Below are 22,222 nucleotides of genomic sequence, written 5' to 3'. Positions count from 1 at the left end.
GACTTAGTTGCACTCATGTGATCACATGAGAAGTTGTGTATATGGATGTCTTGATAGAAAGATTGTTACTTCACCTCAAGGCTAAAGGTCCTACTTACAAATCTATAAGATGCTGGTCAGCTACCTACTGGTACCTATTCTTTGACCACTATTTTGTCTTTTGCTGACTTCCACCTTCAAGAACAGTGAACATGTTGCTCAGCTGCTTCTCCAGTGAGTTTGTGTCCCTGCAGACACCAATTCCCCCTCCACCATCTTGGTCTGTGTCGAGCAACAGAAGTCAGCAAATTTATCACATGCCGACTTTACGACATCCTTGTTCTGCTCTGAAGCCTCGGCGAGTTTAGTGTAGCAGCGTATAAACCAGTTCTGCACCTGCTGCAGGTTTTGGTTGGAGAGGATTTGGTGGACAGCAAATTCAGGACTACCATCACCAGCTGGACACCAAGCAGGAGAAGTTGGAGTGCATCCCCAGAACAAGAAAATCACTGGAGAGGCAGCTGAATGGCAGATCATCACCACAACAGTCTGCAGGTGGGCCACATGAGACAGACGGGCACAGGTTTAACAGTGCAAAGCAGCTCCTATGCCAGGTTAAGGGTGCTTTCACACCTACGTCTTTTAGTCCGCTTAAAGCGGACTGGAGTCCGCAACACCTGCAAGTACGGTTCGTTTGGGCTGATGTGAAAGCATACCAGATTTTTTTGGTTCGGACTAACGAACCGAACCGAGACCACTTTCGGGAGGTGGTCTCGGTCCGCTTCTATGTGAACTCCAGTTCGGTTCGCTCCTGGTGAGAACACAAACCTGTCTCCATTCGGACCACTTGATGGCGCAGCAGACTTTTTGGTCTACGGGAGCTTCCGTAGCTTCCGGGATTTTTCCCTCTTCACATGCTGCGCCAATCAGCGTACACCTACGTCATCGTAAACGCCTTGTTTTGTAAACAGCACCACCAAATGACTGGGGGGAGATATAACATTAATTGGAGTAGGTTCAACTGCGAAAACACCGGTGTGAATGCAAACCGAACCAGTTGAAAATAGCAACATTGTAACAACTTTTGGGTCCAAACGAACCACTCTAGCGGACTAACAGGTGTGAAAGCACCTTAAGACTGTCAGATCACCCACTCCTTCTTTTGATGTAACATACAGCAATACTACGCTGCAGCACACACCACTGCCTTCAACATGCCGTAAATTAAATAAGCACCACTTCCAACATAGCAGACTGCTCCCTACCATAGAACGGCACAGGGACAGCCACATATGGGTACCAAAACCCGGTATTAAGGGCCCCAAGGCTAAAATATCAAAGACCAGATAATCAGCTAGCTCTGATGTTATCGGTTCTGCTATCAGTATTGGAGAAATTAAGATTTACTAAAATTACTGTTTATAATGTGGTTTTACTATTACCAATCTGAAAGAGAACTTTTTCTCTCATAGATGTGTATAAGGGGCAGGGCCAAGTCTCTCACACACTGCAGCAGCAAACAACACACTCTCAGTGACGATAGTGGAGAGAAATAAACATTCAGTGTGTAGTCAAGAGTGGTTACACTTCACTAGAGTCAGTGCTGACAAGGCTTGTTGGCCTAAGTGCAACATGTGAGCATGTACAAGCAGTAACACAATTAATGTGTTGAAACATCCAGTGAAAGTTCATCACATACATGTGCAGAAGTGCAGAGTTTTCCACTGTCTAATGTGTAGTTCATCACTCGCTGCCTCAGCTTTGGTATGTATGCTGGCAGTCTAGAGCAGTAAACAGCACATACAGTTAGCTGAATTGTACAAACACAGTTTGATGACTAACAATAACCTTTAGCCAGCCGATTGTGTAACTATGGGTACATTCATAAATTCAGTCTAAAATGGTCAAAGCATCATGAGAACTGTCAATTAGATATGCACAGTTTTAGAGCACTCAGAGCAGGACTGGAGGCTGCAGTCAAACTTTGCCTTGTCTTTATTCTCACCTTTTTTTCTAACTGAATGCTGGTGTTGGCAGTGGTAAAAGTATTTTATTGACCTGTTTTCTTTAGTAAACGATTTATACTGCATAGTAAAAATACTGTCCAAGGAAAAACACAATTCTTTTTTTTTTTAAAGTAAAGAGTAAAAGAGAGGAACTTTTAAAAGAAAGACATAATACTAATTCTATTCTAAACAACAGCAAAGACTTACAGTGATGAGGCATAACATTATGATCACTGACAAGTGAAGTGAATAACAGATTTTTTTTTCAGTTGTTGGTTGTGGTTACACAATTTGTATGCAGGTCACAAATAAAGTCCAAAACGATGCATATTCCTGCAGAAAGTTTTAGTTCCAATGTGGAGGCGTGCATTGAAAATTGTGTGTTCATGGCAAGGAAAAATCAAATATGCCTCTTCTGGCATTAAAGTAAATCTGTGTTTTTAGAGCTTCACCCATATAAAAGAAGATAAATCCAAAACATGTTGACTTCTTCCACTGAGTTAACTCTTTTTACAACTACCTGTTGTGAGTACACTATTTTATGTAACTGCAATACAAAATTACTTGAGGGCCCCTTACTGACCAGGCCAAACACCCAATATATTTTACAACAGCCAGCACAGAACACACGTATGCCTGGCTTCGTCGTGGAATAAGACACAACGTCTTGGGATTTGCAGTGGATTTTTCTCCTGCCACGAACTACATACGCCTCACCCAGAGACAACAGGTGTAATTTCCATTTTGGGACATAACTGTATACTATAAACCCTTATAAATCCCTGTCCACAAGAGCTCAAATGTTTGAAGCAATCAAAGAATAAGGAAGAGGAAAGCGTTGAGCTAAAGTGTTGTTACTCAAGGACAATGCACCGATCTACACAGCGGAGGCAACGAGCCAATATAACATTTGACTGGTTATCAGTTGGAATATCTGAATCAACGGGTTCTGATGGCACTTTAACATCACAACAGTTGCCGAGTGTCACTTGAGGTTGGATATAAACAACAAAAACAATCATCAGAATGCTTTGATTTCGAAACAAGAGAGGAGATGGAAAACACAAAAGAAGAAAATGAAACAGCAGCAGCAACAAAAACAGCAGTCGAGCTTGAAAAAGACAGGCTGCTGCTGTGCTCTTAAAAAAAGAGTAGAGACCTGCAAGTTCTAAGGGAAAGAGAAAAATAAACAGCTGACAGAAAATAGAAGAACAGCAAAGGTAAAATAGAAAATAAAGTGAGTGAGGCCATCAAAACAAGAAAATTGTAGCAAAAGATAAAGGAGCAGCAATGGATGAGGGCTTTTTTTTTTTTTTTAGCAAAAAAAGGTCAAACAAGGTAAAAAGTTACAAAGGAAACAGTGAGGAAGATTTAGTTAAAAATATAATTGAGACAAGAGGATAAGAAGAAAAGGCGAAAAGAAAACAATAACATTCTGGCAAAAGGACCACACGAGGGAGGAACACAGAACATAGCGATTCGACAAAGAGTAAGAGGAAAGAAAGCAGAAAATAAGACAATTGTGTTTCCTCTCCAATGAATAAAAGAGCATTAAAAATAGAGAAATTAGATCCTGAAATCAATAAGTTCAATGGCATGGAGAAGGAAACAGCCAAAAAGAGACAAGGAAGATGGAAATGATGATGAAGAAGGCAATACTAGTTACAGACCCTAGGAAATAAATGTGTGGAAATACACAGCTATGCAGGAAGATGAAATATGAAACAATAAAAAAAAATGAAGAAAAGGAAAGAGAAGAGTGAAATGAAGATGAGAGAGTAATCGGTACCAAGTGATGAAAAAGAAATCAACTACAGCTATGGCTAAACAGAATTTTGAAAGACAAAAGGAGGGTGGAAGAGAGGAACTGTCTGCTTGGTATCATAGTATCTCCAGCGTACCACGGCAACAACAAGGTTGACAACGCTGTAACCAAGGCGCCCCTCCATGACAACGGACCAAGTGATGCTGCTGCTTTCTACTGCTACAGAATATCAATCAGCAGGAGTGAGGGGGAAGGAAAGAAAGAAAGAAAGAAGGAAGGAAAGAAAGAAGGAAAGAAAGAAGGAAAGAAAGAACAAAAGAATGAAAGAAAGAACAAAAGAAAGAAAGAACAAAAGAAAGAACGAACAAAAGAACAAACTAAAGAATGAAAGAACGAACTAAAGAAAGAAAGAAAGAAAGAAGTACATGAATATATGAAGCAGTGCTGGGTTGCTGGCCCACTTCCCATCACAATTATCAACAAGCAAAAAAAGAGCCAGACAGAGAGAGAAGAAGAGAGAAATGTCATCATGCAGGAACAGAGAGAGCAGAGAAGCAGATAGTCTATGACACAAAAAAAACTGCTGTGGGCAAAGACATGTTCTGTTCTAATACAAAACATAAAAACTAAGACAGACAGTGTTCCAGAGCAGCTGCTTCTAGGTCTAGAACAACCTGAAAATCTGTGCTACCTGGTCGTCGAAGTCCCTTTCAGACATGCACCCCTTCCCATGAATGTCTGAAACTGTTAAATCCATCAATGATGCAGCCCCAGAGCTCTTCATCCTAAACGTTTTAGACTCATTGCTTCCACTGGCGCGCCATCTGCAATAATGTCACCAGCATCCTTCTCTTAGTAAATGTGCTGTCATGATCAAAGTCAAAAGAAGCATGAACGTAAAGGTCACAAAGACATCCCTTTAGCTTCTTTTGTTTTTTGAAGGACCGAGGTCAATATCAATTATTGGTAATCAAGAAAGGCTAATAATAAATAACTTACTGTATAATGTATATTGGTTAACAGTGTATCACAGCATGGAAGCTGTCATTCATAACTAGAATACTTCATTATTAGGATTACAATTACTGAATTAATACATATATATAGACATTAGATATTATATATTAACAACGTGTGATAGCAGGGAACAAGTCATGTATAAATATTCTTTATGAGTAAGGATTACTATAACTGAAACTGTAAAATACAAACAGGAGTGATTACATGTGAGCATCATATGATGCTACGATGCTCTCCTGTTTACTGTGACATCAGTTGATGTAGATCAGTAATAGTTTGTCTCCTGCAGTTCTGTCTGCTGTCCTTCTGTCTGCTGTCCTTCTGTTTTGTTAATTCTTTTCTGTTCTACCATTTTTACTGTCTACTTATGCGCATATCTTACAGCAATAGTACTTATTGATTTCCAGACTCTGTTTCAGGGTGATTTGCGGCTGTCTCCTAAGTTGGCTGCCGCTGTGAAAGCAGCTAATATGAATATGTGGAGATAGTTGTGCTTTCTTCTCAGTTTTTGCAGGTTGTGTCTCTGATAGAGAGACTGTCAGTTCATCTGTCTGCCAGTTAGAGCAAGCTGTTACAGTTAATCTGACTTTAGAAAGAGGTTACAGTGCTCCAGGTAGCACATACAAAAACCACATTTCAGTACTAGACCTACATCACGCATTCAACATTATAAAAGTAACTGTGCAAAAAACTCAATGTGAAAATTCATGTTAAAAGAGCATTTTATATTTCAGTGACAGAAGTAGTGCACAAATATTGACCAAACTGTCAAAATGAAGACTGTTTACGGGAGTTTATCCCTCACATTGTGACTTCATGGCTATCCAGGTTCTTCCTTCTCCAGTTAGAGCATCACAGCCGTAGCCTTTGACTGCAAAGTAAGCTACAGCTGCAACAAATACGAATAAAGTATTGGGGTCTTTATGTGCAACACTAATAATGCTTATGGACGACGGTGATGTTTAGGAAACCTTCAAAAGCGTCTGCTGTCTCACCTTTCAAACACAGCTGTGGGAATTCACCTGCTCACCTGCTAATTCAGCTGCTCTGCAAATGCACACCCTCACTCTGTGTAAACAACAGTTGTGATTGGCTGTACGTGCTGTGTAATCAATCAGATAGTGCTGTGGATAGACAATATTAGACTACAGAGAAGGAGCGAGACAGCTGCATCAAATCCAAAGCAGTGCGTGGACTTTATTTTGCAATAATATTTTGCTCGAGGTTTTTTTCCCTGTTAAAAGGGTGTTTTCCCTGCCACTGTCGCCTTTTGGCTTGCTCTGGGGGTCAGGCATATGGGTTCTGTAAAGCGTCTCGAGACAATTTGACTGTAATTGGCGCTATATAAATAAAATTGAATTGAAAATAAAATTGAATTGAATAAGCAGTCATTAAAAATAACAACACCAATTATCTAAAACTCCCAAAGATCAGCCTTAATAATTGGTTGGGCTGATAATTGGAACTCAGGAGATCATCAATATTAGAGTGTTCAAAGTCCTTCAAGCTATAGCCTTAGATGGAAGCAACACAGAGACAGCAGGAGTCAGGAAATGAATGTTTCATTAAGTCACCAACCTAGCAAAATGCCCAAAATACACTTTAACAAGCACACAAGGAAGTTGGGCTTACAATGGTCTAACCAGGTTAAGCTCCAACACAACAGAGTGACAGAACACTGTGAGGAGAGAAGAGTGGCTCTGTTGTGGAACTTCACTGGGATGTAAATAATGTGAAGCACAGAGACAGAATAAGAGAGCACATGAGCTGAAGTAATACCCAATGACAGCATGAAGAGACATCCCCTCTTCTACAAGGTCATCTCTCCCCGTTAAACCCACATGGGAACCAGAGCAGACACAACACACAAGATGGCAAGAACGATATACAGTACACAGTGTGAAACACAGTACGGATATTTGAGAAAATCAACGTGCAGACATGGGGGGAAAGTGGGGAGAAGAATTAGAGGCGAAGAAAAAAACCTGCCAGACAGATGGAGATAAATGGCAAAAAAAGATGGCGAGCAAAGCAGGAGAAAGTCAAAGTAAACAGCCTGGAGCAAAGTGATGTGACCCATCTTTCTCTCCTTTGTTCCTCCTTCATCTCCTCCATAGCAAGGATGTGTGGGCCCAGGAGAGAGGAGGGAGGGAAAGAAAAGGCACATCCAAAAATAGCACCATGTTATTATAAATACATTAGGAGGAAAACACGAAGTTAAACATTTCCATCTGAACCACTGATTTCAAGCTGAATCTATTTTATGATTCACGTGTTTCCACATGTACAGTTATGTTCATAATAATAGCAGTGTGTTTTAAAAGGTGAGTAAACCTCATAATTTTTCAAATAAATTGTATTTTAATGAACACAAATGCATTGGGGACACTGCACATTCTATTTCAAAGCAAGAAAATTGGAAAAAGTAATTGAATTTGATAATATTTTACAGAAAGTCAAAAAATATAATGTTCAAAAAAATAGCAGTGTTGACATCTTTCTTTACAAACTCAAAAATGTACTGTATAAACTAAGAAATGCTTGAAGATTCAACTTTCCTGAGAATCATTAACTAATATTTAGTTGCATAACCACAGTTTCTGATAACTGCTTCACATCTGTGGTGCATGGAGTCAACCAGCTTCTGGCACCAGTCAACAGGTATTGCAGCCCAGGACAATTGCACTATGTTCCACAATTCCTCTGCATTTCTTGGTTTTGTCTCATGAACAGCATTTTTTTATGTCAGCCCACAAGTTTTCTATGGGATTGTGCTGGCCACTCCATTACTTGAATTCTGTCTGTCTGGAACATGATTTTGCTCGCTTGCTGGTGTGTTTGGGGTCACTGTCTTGTTGAAACACCCATTTCAAGGGCGTTTCTTCTTCAGCATACAACAACATGACATCTTCCAGTATTCTGACGTACTGAAACTGATCCATGATCCCTGGTATGCGATAAATAGGACCAACACCATAGAAACATCCCCATATCATGATGCTTGCACCACCATGCTTCACCGTCTTCACTGTGTACTGTGGCTTGAATTCAGTGTTTGTAGGACGTCTGACCAACTGTCTGTGGCCCTTAGACCCAAAAAGAACAATCTTACTCTCATCAGTCCACAAAACATTACACCATATCATTTTAGGCCAGTCAATGTGCTCTTTGGCTTCAGCACGTCTTTTTTTTTAACAATGGGACTTTGCGAGGGCTTCTTGCTGGTAGCTTGGCTTCACATAGACGTCGTCTGATTGTTACAGTACTCACAGGCAACCTTAGATCTTCTTTGATCCTCCTGGAGCTGATCATTGGCTGAGCCTTGGCCATTTTGGTTATTCTCCGATCCAGTCGAATAGTCGTTTTTCTTTTTCTTCCTCGCCTTTCTGGTTTTGGCTGCCATTTTAAAGCGTTTGATATCATTTTAGCTGAACAGACTATCATTTTCTGCACTTCTTTATAGGTTTTCCCCTCTTTTGTTAATTTCTTAATCAAAGAATGCTCTTCTTCTGAACAGTGTCTTGAACGACCCATTTCACTCTGTTTTTTAAGGACAAATGCACAGCCAGCATATGCAGCGTCAGTTGCCTTGATCCTGAAACAAGGGCCACCTGTTTAACACCTATTTTTTTCACATAATCAATGACCTCACTAATTGAACTCAGCACTGCTATTTTTTTGAACACGCCCCTTTCAGTTAATGATTCAGTTCCACAGAATCATCAGATGCTCATCATGCCTGTTGGGTCTGTTGGTTTTCTATACCTTTACTAAACCTTCTAGAAACTTACTTGCAGTGTAGAAGTTGAAATTCTAACAAAAACTGATTTATCTTGCTAGTGATGTGGGACTGCTATTATTTTGAACACAACTGTATTTATGGTCTGTATTCTATTAGCATAGCAAGGTTTGCCCAATGCAAATATGTTGACTCACTTCCACAGGCCATTAAACATATCAAATTCAAGGTACGAAAGTAAACAAAGAAAAAAGATGACAGGAGCAAAGGGTGAAATATAATTAGGTACACCTGAATGAGAACATCTGACATTATCTGTTGCTCAATAAAATGCACACCAGCTTCTTATCTGTTTAATTTATCAATAAATACATCAATGTGAATATATTTAAGTTCATTTTAAAAGAGGCTCAGTAATTTCCTGTTCCTGTCCTGAAGCAATGCAATGGTTGATGATTATTTTCAGCATTCAATCATGTCTGAGGTTGAACTGCATAAATGTTCAGTTCAACCCCATTGTGTTCTCAGGAACATTTAAAGATAAAAGCCTGAAATTTCCACTTTTTTGTCATCATGCAACTGATTGAGAATCTGCAATATGGGACAAGTAGATCAAATATATGACAAGTAGATGAAAATATCTCATCGTTGAGCACACGTTACCAAAAAACTGGTCACACGGAAGTCAACTAGTGACATTTTCTTCACCATATGCAGGTGTATGTAAAATGAAATAAGTTGTCACTAAATGAAAAGAAAGTTATTTTAATTAAACTTGGAGCAAGTGATCATATTGGTAACTTTCCCACACATTAAATATGGCGTTGCGTCTCAGTGAGGTCAAGAAACGTGGTTTTCACCCAGCCAATCAATAAAGATCACTCTACATTACAGCACATAACATCATGGCATTTGACCAATCAGCAGAGGCCTGGAAAGTATCAAACTTTCCCTTTTCTTCGAAGTTGGAAAAAGACGGACTTGCGGCTCAGTCCTATTCTATATTTGCAGTCAAAACTAACCACGGTTAGTTGACAAAATTCACACATTTTATGGTTGAGCAGTTGTGCTAAGTGATGACTTTTTTTTTTTTTTTTAAACCACTAACGGGTAAAGAACCATATATGGTAACTTCACTGACATTGAATTTCAACAAGCAAATTAAAAATTTTGAAAAATGTCACCAAAGTAAAAAAGTCTTATGTCCTCCAATAACACTCTAGGGTTGAACTTTTGAATTTGTAAGTATTTCAATGACTGCCCTTTAAAGGGTTAATAATTGAGCAGGGATGACAAGTTGTACCACAAAACAGCAGCAAATCAGAGATGGTCAAGAAGAAAAAAATCATTAAAAAAAATGAATTTCACCAATATATCACAATTCAAAAACAGAGCAGAAACATAACACTGTAGACAGCAGCAAACAGCATTTTTCTCTGTAATCCACTCTAATTCGTCAGTGTTTCCAAATATGCCGACCGCAATGACTTACAGACGAAGGAATGCAGGCAAATCCATCTCAAGTCCATTCAGTCAGATTCAGATTTATGTGATCAGTTCACTTTTAAAGAAGTAATAAGTGCAGCTGTTCTATTAGAAACACTGACGCCATCAAAAAACATCAGCAACAGAGGAGGTGATGTTGCAGCTAAAATCACTGTGTCCTGGTGAGACAGCAGTTTGATGTCATGTTGATATTAATGGAATGGGCACTTTAGCATCCCATTTACATAACCAAACTCTAGTATGGTTCCACAAATTCTGTGTGCTATTAAACCGACGTGGCAAATGTACATCTAATTTGCTAGTTAGTCTCCATGTGCGTCGTCTTTTAGCTCTGCAAACCCGATACAACTTTCTGATACCATATATGTCAGATGTGCTGAAATGATTAAACAGTCATAAAAACTACCAATTGAAAATGCATTTATCTACATTTTTGACAATAGATGAAAAGTCATTTCAGCAAAGCAATTATTTTATTTCCCAAGACTGTAATTATTCCTCCTCCCAGTTTTTCATCACTATAAATCAAGTGTCCTGAAGATTTTCCAAAACGGAATGAGGTTTTGTTTGAGCAGTCAGCAGTCAGACTGCTGTGACAACATTCAGTCACAGGGCATGAAAAACTGAATCTAACAAAGAGTTTGTATCAACTCTGCTCTGAAATACCAGATATTGTTTGGAACGCGAGAAGCTCACTGTGGCGGATGGAAACGAAGAAAGACAAAATGTTGAATATCCAGCAGAGGGTGAGGACACAAACTGGAGGGAAAACAAGGGGAGCTTTTCTTTTCTCTCTGCCCCTTTTTTCTTCCTCTCTGCATTTTCCTTCCTCTCACTCCATCTCTCCTGATAATACAGCTCTAATAATAGCTGAGTTGCATCGAGACAATCATTCGGCAGAATCTAGGGCAGCCGCTGCAGAGGCAGTATGGGAAAATCCCTCCTGTCCTCTCCAGCCTGCATGTCAGCTTGTGCATTGCACACATGTGTATTACCATTCAATCCACCCTACTCAGGAAGAACAAGATAGTTTTTACATTACATCTACAGAGCTCATTCTCCACGTAAAGACCAAATATTCCATAAACATTTCTTAAAATATAGGACATGGAGTTTTGCCTCCACCAGTCTGTTAAAGTGAAGGTATTGTAATGATTCAGACAGAGGACACTTTTTCTTTAATCGTCCTCACAGCTGCTTTCAGATATACACATCACAATGCTAGAGAGCCTCTATGCACACAATATCTGTCCTCCACACAAGACTAAACAACACACCAAGTGATGCAGAATACATAATAATGCAAAAATAGACTAAATCTAAACTAATAGCAGCTGATCAAAGTGTCCAGAGCCCAGCTTATTTCAGATTTTTCTAAACAGTGAAACTGAAAGCAGGATTCAACCTGAGGAGTGACAAGATATTAAATTGCAGCTTATAAACTGTGACTGTGTGTGACAGCTCAACTGTCTGAGGTGAAGCTGCTGTTTGATCCTCATTGACCCTTTCTCCAAGTCAGGACAATTTATTTATGACTAAATTAATAAAGTTAGTACTGTTTCTCCACGCGCAAATGTGCACAGCTCTTTCTCTGTGGAGACACTCATGGATCCTACCTCTGTCTGATGCTTCAGGTTTGTAATAAACTACAAATGGTCCTCAACAGCTGGAAACAAGACGGTGACTCTGTAACAGCTGACCTGTCTGATGTGAAGATATGTAGGTCTGCAGAGAGTGACCTGCTGTTGGATCATGACTGGGACTGGTCTCTCGGCAATAATTTATAATTAAAAGAATAAAAGTTACCGGCACTCTTGTTCAGTGTACAAATGTGCACAACTTTCTCTCTTTGGAGAAGTACATATGAATCATGTGCTGTCTGATGCTGCAGGTGTTAAATTAACTCAGAGACAATAGTTCCAAACAGCAGGAAGAAACAAACTTCAGCTCCTCTTAAAGCCACTAAACACTGCGATTTTCGGCCGTCCCAGACAAAAGATAACAATCGTGAGAGAATTGTGGTGATATCTTTGGTCTTGGCTCTAAATCGGTGGTTCTACGTTGCGCTGTGAGACAGATTCAAGGACGGCTGTTGTCATGGTCTTGCAACCAAAGAAAAGCTGCGATCAAATTCTGACTGCTGCTGCGACCTACATCAACTAACTAACCAATAGAAATGCAGGATGAAATGACGTACTGATCAGCACGACACTGGCGCTAAACCCAAACAGATGATTTGCAGCGACAATGGCAAACGCATCAAAACAAGTATGTGGGATTTAAACAAAGAAGACATCCTAGCAGAGTTGTGGCAGCAGAAGCCTTTTTGACGTGTCCTCAAGCTCGTACCACAACCGAGCAAAAAAGAACGAAGCATGGAAGGATATAGCGGCAGCATTGCAGCTCCCTGGTCAGTAACCTAACATTAGCAGCTAGCAAACACACACAAACACCGCTGTAAATAGTGGCCACAGCATTTAGTTTATGTTATTAAATAATGTTTATGCTTCATTTTTTTATTTTTCAAGGATGGGCGGCGCACGCTGATGACGTTTTATTCTTGTGCATTCACGTTGACGCACATACATCATAGGCTGCGATTCAGCTGTGCAATCTGCACAGAGCAAACTTCATATCGGTGTCCAAACATTATTCGATTCATGTCATACAGTGTAACAAGCTGTGAACTTATAAGATTGTTAAAATTGTACAGGGTGTAGAGGCCTTTACAAGACAAACCAGTGGTTCTCAACTCAGTTCTGACCACCTCTAAAAAAGTCCTACACATGAGTGGTCATGGGATGACTACAGGAAAATAAATGTATTTTTCTGACTTGTACTTAAATTTTGCTTTGTTCTTGTGAATTACCGGATATTTTCATCATTTTGATGCAAAAATTTCTAATCACATTTTCTTATGCATTCTAAAAGATCCATGATGTAGATCCATGCATGAGCTGTGTGATGCAATGTTTGACTCCACTTACTTCTGACAGGACATTAGTGAAATGCTTTTCGGGGCATAATGGGATTTCAAGTGTGTGCAGGACAGGAGGAATAAAGGTGAAAGTGGCCCTCAGGATCACAGGTAAAACACACATACAGCCAAAACACTGCTATGCACTGCGTTACGTCGGTAGAAAAAGTGTAGAGCTTACATTTATACAGGGCTATTTAAAAAGAATGAACCGATTTTATTACACAATATTTTAATAAGGAAAAGCAGTAAAAAAAACTCCAGCCAAATCACAAGTATTCTACTTACAATCAACTTTTATTTGATGTTTAAAGTCACTGAATGACATCGAATAAGAACAGCGATCATCTCAGTGGATCAGGATATGCTGATACGCATCTGGGAGGAATTCTCTTATCGCACTGATGTTGCCCATGCTGCAGGTGGAGGCCACATTGAACACTCGTAAGACAGGAAATAAAAGTTGATTGTGAGTAGAATACTTGTAACTTGGCTGGAGTTTTCTATTGCTTTTCCTTATTACAATACTGCGCAATGAAATCGCTTCATTCTTTTTGAATGACACTGCACAATGTTTGTTAATAAGCAAACTATTCATCAAGGAAGGAGTGACAATGACAGTGTTGTGCCATTTGCCTGCTTCCAGTAGGTATTCACCATAAGCCCTAAATACACTGCTTTGTTTTAACGGTTCACAAACCTTAAAGGCTCTAACTGGCTCGTTGATCACACTGCTGCTACAAACAACCTCCAGTAACTAAAGCCACCTGTCTGCAAATTTAGTCAAACGCATATTAATGGTAATGCAAGTGTATCATCTTACCAACCTCCAGTCCAAAATGTGCTGGTAAGGCCAGTTAAAAGACATTACGGTTCTCTCAGGGCTATTTGTAGACCATGTCCATTGTAAGCCAGCTAAATTCATACACCGCCTTTTCTCTCCATTTCAGCTTCCATTTGACCGTCTTCCAAAACTGGCTGCGGAATGGTAAATCTGACATCACCAGCTTCCACCAGATGGTAGAAGTGCCACAGCATTTTACTGAACACAACATCAACTACTACTACGATTTGCAGCCTTCACACTTGCTGTGGGAACTCTTAAAGGCTGTTTGACGTCTGGCTGTTCTTTAAACTGACAAAAATCTCTGCTGACATGGCCGCAATCTACTTGCACTAAAAAACTGTACAAAATGGTAGGAAGCTGCTGCAAGAAACAAAAATAGGATACCATTTCATCTCCTTTGGTTTTTGTGTGGCTGGCTTGTGTGTGTCCTCTACTCAAACACCGTAGGAGGAGAGTTACTCATTGTTGCGATTTAATGTGGATGTAGCACAAAGCAGAAATGAGCTGAAACGGCTGCTGCAGATGCCTGTAGTAGTGTGTAGAATGTACTGTGTGCCCTGCTTCAAGGAGCTGTAGTAGTAGTAGTAGTAGTAGTAGTAGTAGTAGTAGTAGTAGTAGTAGTAGTGTCTTCTATGCTGCCCTGTTGTATCATTTAGTCACCATTAATATGAGAAGATTTTCACTCAAACAGGAACAACTAAAAGTACAACACAAATTAAGAACAGGTTGAAAAGAAAAATTATACTCACAAATTCACCAATGTCACACATACACACACACACACACACACACACACACACACACACACACACACACACACACACACACTCGCTCAAAGGCTAGTCGGATTACCATCACGTGAATACCCGGTGGTGTTGTGTTAGGCCAATATAGGGAACAAAGCACAGCTGGGTCCTACTACAGTTTCATGTGACTTCAGTAAGACTCAGCTGTGTGTGTGTGTGTGTGTGTGTGTGTGTGTGTGTGTGTGTGTGTGTGTGTGTGTGTGTGTGTGTGTGTGTGTGTGTGTGTGTGAGGAGGGGGGACAGAGAAAGAGTGGGAGCTCTGGGATTGATGTAGTGAACAAAGAAGACCTCTATTTGAGTGAGTATGCAAAAGTAGGTCTGCAGTGAGTTTAGAGGGCTACAAGAATGAGCGTGTGTGCAGCATGTGTGTTACAGAAGACAAATGGTCTCTGACATCTCAGGCTATTCCAGAGGAACAGCCTGGTACGGGGGGTGGGGGGCATGTATCCATGCTCCACCAGCATGGATACGGATCATGTGATCACAGCTTTGACAGCATGACTCGGACCTTTTACCGCTTGCTCGGTCTGTCCTTCTGTGGCTCCTCAACAAAAACAAGGCAACATACTAACATTTTCCCGTCACATGAATTTTAGATTATTGTTTATAAGGTATAGTCCAGCCATCAATAAGGATGGGTACTGATGCTCGGTATTAAGCATTCCCTGGGGTTAAATTATTTAATACCAAATCAATAAGCTCCAGTATTATCAGTTCTGCTATTGGTACTAGACAACTTAAAAAAATAGATTTCCTGTTTATTATTTATTTTGCCATTGGCAGTGGCAGAAGTAGTGCTCTGTCTCCTTCAAATAAAAACAAGAATGCCACACAGAAACAAAAAAAAAAAAAAAAAAGAGTCCTGCATTCAATTAAAACACTTTAAAGTGATGAGTAATGTCACATAATTGTTACACTAACACATCTTAACACCTTGGGGTGGGGCCTTTTTTTGGTTTTTGAAGAGGTTTCTCTTTATTTTTATATATATATATATATATATATATATATATATATATATATATTTTTTTTTTTTTTTTTAGGGCTGGACCTGAATATCCGAATATTCAGTCATTGTAGTGGTATCCGAATATTAATTTTGAGATCTGGATACTTGGATCATCAAACACAAAATGGAGAATCACAAGCCCAAAAACAAAGCAAATTAGTCTGAACTTGTGCAACAGGAATGGGCTGCTGTGACAGCAGAACAATGTCAGAAGTTGGTGGAGAGCATGAAGAGATGCATGACTGCAGTCATCACAAACAATGGTTATAAATCAAGTACTAACTCCTGTGTGCATCATGTGACTGAAACAGACAGAAAAGAAAACATGGGATGCCTAAAAGCTGTTTTTGGCAGCACAGTGCCATAGCTAATGATGGAAGAACTGAAGTGATCTTGGTTTATTATCAAGAAAACCATGGCAAATGGCTGATATCAGCTCTTAAATTAAACTCTCATGAGTTATTTTTGTTGTTATCATTATATTTGTTCAAACAAATGTAAAATATATGAATGTATGTATATCATTAGGTTGTTGTTACATGTGCAATAACTCAAAAGCTGGATTTTACTACTGTAGTTACAATAACCATCTGCCCCTTGATGAATCGCAATCACTAAAATTTCTAATTCAATGCAATTGCAACGGATACTTACACATTGCTGCTCAGTAGCTTTCAATAGTTTTTGAAGAAATACTTTTTTCCTAAAGTGAGCACTTGTAACAAGCAGTGCCTTAAAGTCTACAGAAAGTTGACGATAAAGGATTGCACGCTGCTCAGACATCTGGAATGGCTGGATAATTATACACTGGTATCTTCATAAGAAGCAGTAACTGTTGGCATCAGAGCAGCAACGGAATTTAAAATGACTCCTGGCTTTACTTATTTTGATGACTGATTAATCTTCTGATACTTTTGTTGAATGGATATTAGAGTACAAAATTGGGGTTTATACTACATTCAAGGACTTTACCTTCTGTTTGAATGCAGTTTTCTTAAACCTGTGCTTTGTTTTTGTTCTATCTCTTCAGCTGCCAACAATATCCTACAGTCCTAACATCAGCTGTAGGAGTAGTGCTAAAGGAACTGCTGCTTGATTTCCATACAATGCCAGATCCAGCAACAGATGTTACACTAATATACTGATGCATTACGGGTTTTTGGAAACATCTCTAAAAAAATTTTTTTAGACATTCTATTTCAACCTACAGGAGTTTGTGATTTCTCATGTGTTTCTGCTGTGGAAGAAAAAAATCCCTGATTCAGAAAACATGTGATATTTGTATATTAAGTTCCTGAAAACCAGGGTTCGTTCCTAGGTTTCCATTTCCGTTATTTCATTTCTCTGGCTTTATTCCAGCTATGCGGAACACACAATAACCCACTGTAGCTTTGGTCATTAAAAAATCAAACAGTTCTGGTAGAATTTAGTACCAGACATAAAGGGTGTATAGAGTATAAACTTGTTAGGTGGTCATGGCTGATGAAGATAATCACTTTCTCCAATAACTGCTTCCTGACAGGCTCAGGGTGCGGAAGAATACCAGTGGAACCTGTCTGAAATCTGACTCACACACCCACAGGAGCTTCCAACCAACCAGGAGAGCAGAACGACCGTTTCTACAGGCTGTTATTCTAGTGGTGTTAATTACCGGGATTGAACTGACAAACACAAGCACACAGATGCACAAAGTGTATCCTGTTTCACGGCACAAGACACACGACTAGAGGCACTTGGGAAAATTGAATTGTCCCCTCCTGACCTCTAGCATCTCTCCCTGTCCTTTAGTTTCAACTTCATCATCACATTTGGTACAGAAAGATATTGTGAAGTAGTTTACAATCATATCTGTTTTATCAAATGAGTTTTCTGAGTTATTTTTTTTCAGTAGAATTTTCTCCTACACTGTAACAAAAAAGTTATTTTTACGGTAAAATTCCGGCAGCTGTGATTGCCAGAACGCTACTGTAGAATTACGGTAAAACATTTTCTACATTTACTGTAAAAAAATGTATTGATATTGTTGATTTTAGGGTTAAAAAAATGTGGTTCAGTCCATATTCTACTGCTAAAAAAAAATTTAACCTTTATAAATTTACATGAAAGTACTATAGAAAATACAGTTTGTGTAACTTATTATAAATATTACAGCACTTTTCCATTATCAGCACAACAGTTAGCGTATTTAACATTAAATCAGAAATATTATGGCATTATTAACACAAAAGTGCATCCATTTGACTGGTACAAACTGTATTTTTTACATGTAATAAATGCAGAATTTGCCATGTTACTTGTTATAAATATCGCAGCATGTTGCCATTATCAGTACAACAATACGTACATTTAACTGGGAATAACTGTATTCTTTTCGAGAATTAAATGCAAAACTTACAGTCTTGTTAAACATAACACGGCATTTTTCCATTAAAAACTGTGCAGGAGTCGGAAAATGTATTTTTTCAAGAGACAAAAATCTAAAATTAACCTCTTTACGGTGATTCAGTGTTACATAAACAGCATCAAACTGTTTTAGAGTTTACAGATTTTTACCGTCGTACCCATCCATGCCCAGCCACCAAACACTGAAACTAAATTCGATATTAAACTACGCTGGTTAAGGCGGAATGGTATCAAAATAAAACTGTATTTTGAAACAATGCTATGACATGTTGCATGAAGGAATCACATACTGTAAAACTGCTCTATGCTACACAATGGTAAGCTGTAATATTGCAGTAATTCAAACTGCATTACTCTGAAATCAAGTGAGGACACTGTGTTTTGGATTGTTAAAACTAGTCCAATATGCTGGTCTGACTGTGCTCAGCATGACCGTGAGCAACATCCACTATCTCCTCTATGGTACCTCTCTGCCTCCACAAAAGATGCAGAACACAAAGGTAAACATTAAAATAATAAATAATGAATCCTCGTCATCCATTTGGAACAGCAGTGCATATAATGGCTTCCTGCTGGTTTTGCACAATCAAACCCTACCATCCAGTCATGTCTCTACATTCTGTGTATTATCAACGCTCTCTTTAGTTGCAAACAGATTTGTTCACATTGGTTGAAAACACTTTTACCACATTCATCTAGAACACTGCAGAAACCTATGCAACTTAAACTTTTAATTAGTTTACACTTCTTTCAATTATATATCACATGGTCCTGCTGCTGTCCTGCAGTTATATCACAAACAGATGGAATGGAAGTCAGAGAAGTACTCAGGAAAAAAGGACTGACACCAGTGTAGTGATAAATAGCGATTCAAGGATGATATAATTGTACAGATTGTGTCTTAACCACTAAGACACCTGACGCTCCAAGAATTTTCTAATTCAATTAATCAGAGTTGAAATTTTGAAGCTGGATTTATTTCACATTTATTAGCTCTGCATGCCTCATTTCTTCTTTCACACATTACCACTGACTGCAGAAGAATCACTGAGTGAGCGCCTCCCAACACAACTGGTTCACAAGCCTTCAGGCATCAAGCAGTTGAAATGCAACCGCAGACAAGCCCCAACAAGCAGTGACAGAAGACAAGACACATTTATCCAGTGCTGCTGGGTTCCATGAGACAGATTCAAAACAAACTGGTCATTTATGTGCAGGGTTCAGCTTTCATTAAAGAATGAATGTACAAATAACAAAGGAATCCTGGTATTTTTTCACTTTTTTGATTGTGACGTACACACACCAGAATTCTTCCAGGAGTATTACTGTATGTAAATGCCAGAGAGCTATGCAGAACCATAAGGGTGTATATTTAATTTCTTGGATATAAATTGCATACTCAATGTCTGGTGTCGTATTCAGAGCTGAATGTCTACAAAACAGTATTCCCCTCCTCTGTCATTCTTCACACAGTTTTTTCCCCACTTAATAATTCACAGTGATCTATGAGAGACAAGGCCATATTACTGTTCACACACAAACACACGATGACTGCATGAACAGTTTATGGTTGCTGCTGTAGTCAATTTTATTTGTTAAAAAAAAAAAAAAAAAAAAAAAAAAAAAGGAAGGAAGTGTTAATTATGCTCCTGTACCGAAACGAGTAAGTTATGCTCCCACTGTAATTTTTTTTCTATATTCTGTCTTTGAATTATTACACTTTTATGTGTGTACATCTGCTTGTGTTCAAATTTGAATGATCAGTTTTGGTGATGTAGAAAGTTATGTCAATCTAATTTTCTTGGCGGTATGGCCTTTTAAGTTCTCATGAGTAATTACAATTGACTACAGCTGGTGAATTTTGTAAGCAAATTTAACTACGGCCTATTTGATGCACTCACTAGACTGTCAAATACACTACAGTGAGAAAGTCTCAGGAGCTCAGCACAGATCTGAGGAAGCAAATCAATGACTTGATAATGTCAGGGAAGTCACTGGGAGCCATTTCAAAGCAGCTACAGATCAAACAGTTGTTTGTAAGTGCACTGTACAGTTGTGTCACTGCCACGATCAAGAAGAAAACACACTATCACCTGCTGCTGAGAGACGATTGGTCAGGATGGCTCAGAGTCAACCAAGAATCACCAAAAAGCAGCTCTGCAATGTTTTAGAAGCTGCTCGAACACAGATGTCAGTGTTCACAGTCAAGTGTTTTCATCAGCCTTGCTCCAGAAGCAGCAGTTTGAAGCTCAACTGAAGTTTGCTGTTGATCACATGGGCGAAGAAAAAGCCTTCTGGAAAAAGGTCTCTGATTGGATGAAACAGAAATGGAGCTATCTAGCTATTGGCAATTTTTTTGGTTTAGAGGAGGCAAGGTGAGGCCCTTAACCACATGAACACAATACCTTCCATTGAGCATGGTAGTGGTACTATAATGCTCTGGGGCTGTTTTGCTGCCAATGGAACTGGTGCTTTTCAAAAATCAACAGAATGTTGAAGGAGGAGGATTACCTCGACGTTCTTCAAGACAACAGCACTCAGAGAGCGCAGTACTCCACCAAGACTGTTCATTCCCTGACCTTGTGCTGAGCACAGGCGTGTGTTTATGCATCTGTACGTTATGTACGGATACGGAATCACGTGACCTAAATATGTAGTGGCCACCGTTAATTGATGGGACTCAGAACTACTCCCACAATTTATTCAATTGTTCCTTGCATCATTTCTGATAAGTCGGCAGTGGTCGATTGGTAGTAGGAACGCAATCGTGACCGTCAGCAGGCAACTGACAAAGCGCTTGCTTGTTGTCATGGTTACGGTGACGCTGCGCCGACCGCTTTATCTCGCAAGCGGAAATCCTTAACAAATCAGTGGATCCAGACTATAAGTCGCATCACTGCCAAAATCTAATGAAGTGGTACTTGTGTCTTTTCTGACCTTCCCTGAAAATTTCCTCCAAATCTGTTGGTCTGTTTTTGAGTAATGTTGCACACAAACAGACAGATTCACAGACAAACGTATGCAGATCGTCACATAACTCCGCCACATTCCTTGACAGAGTAATAACCTAAAATCATCAATCAGAAGGTTGGGTCTGAGATGCAGTTGGGTATTCCAACAAGATTAAGACCCAAAACACACAACTAAAGTGGTAAAGAAAAAAATCTAGTCTAAATCAGGCTATAAGTATAATTTTGGCCTTCACCCAGCAAATGCATCTTTTCTGGATGCCAGAATTTTTTGAAAAGTTCAGTCTATTCATTTGAATTTGATAAAAATTTGATTAATCTTCTGAAGAGTCATATTTATAGAGAGCCAAAGTGGGGAACACCAACACCCACTTTTGCAGTGAACCATTTTACACCAGACACTACGACACTTTCACCAGAAACAACTGGGACAGTCCTGATACTGACGAGCGTGGCAAAACTGACCATCTTCCTGGCCAGTCTTCAGCAGACAGCCTTGTATTTACAGAGCAGAGAATGCTGGGTACTTTTTCACCATTTCGAAACCTGATTTCATATGCTTGGTGATTTTTCTTAATCATTCAAATTTGGCTGGGTGGTTAATAACTAGGGATGTTCCTTGCATCTAATTACCAGGATAATTAAACAGAAATTCAAATGCAGAAAAGCTGACTAGACCAAAAACAGGAAAACACTGGTTGTGCTCCAATCTGGATGTGATCATTTTGCATTGCGGCACCCTTTATTTAAACTCAATATATTCTATTAACTTTCGGAAGCCTTTGCTCAAAACAAAGCAGAGTGAAATCTTGCACAACCATTGCTGTAATGAGCAGCGTTCTCTTTTCACATTATCCAGCATTTGGGCATAAACCATGTTATATCTTTGCAGATTAATGCTGACACACTTGTGCTGAACATTGTTATACATTGCTCTGGTCAAGTGCTTATCTCAGTTTATTTGGACACAGCTTATATACAACCTTATTTTCATTTCCTACATTAAAATAGCGGCAAATCACTGGGTTTATGAGATGCCATCTGTCCCACGTTCCAGCTTACTGATTTACAGTATCCGAAGGGAAAGGGGACTGCTGTCTGTTGCAGCTACAGCCCCGGCCAGTGACAGACACAATACCCGTTTTCAACATCATTCTTTCTATAACCCAAAATATTTCCAAACGACTGACTATGAC

The 22,222-nt window shown here is 39.3% G+C and overlaps 1 protein-coding gene across 1 annotated transcript in view; it reads right to left on the bottom strand.

Moving 5' to 3' along the window:
- jmjd1cb (jumonji domain containing 1Cb) overlaps positions 1-22,222 on the bottom strand; it is a 148,053-nt gene that overhangs the window by 90,030 nt on the left and 35,801 nt on the right. The window lies entirely within an intron of this gene.

This window comes from Amphiprion ocellaris, chromosome 18 (assembly GCF_022539595.1).
Source record: "Amphiprion ocellaris isolate individual 3 ecotype Okinawa chromosome 18, ASM2253959v1, whole genome shotgun sequence".
NCBI classification, from domain to species: domain Eukaryota; kingdom Metazoa; phylum Chordata; class Actinopteri; family Pomacentridae; genus Amphiprion; species Amphiprion ocellaris.
The sequence above is the reverse complement of the archived record's forward strand: the minus strand, read 5'-3'. Positions and strand labels throughout refer to the sequence as shown.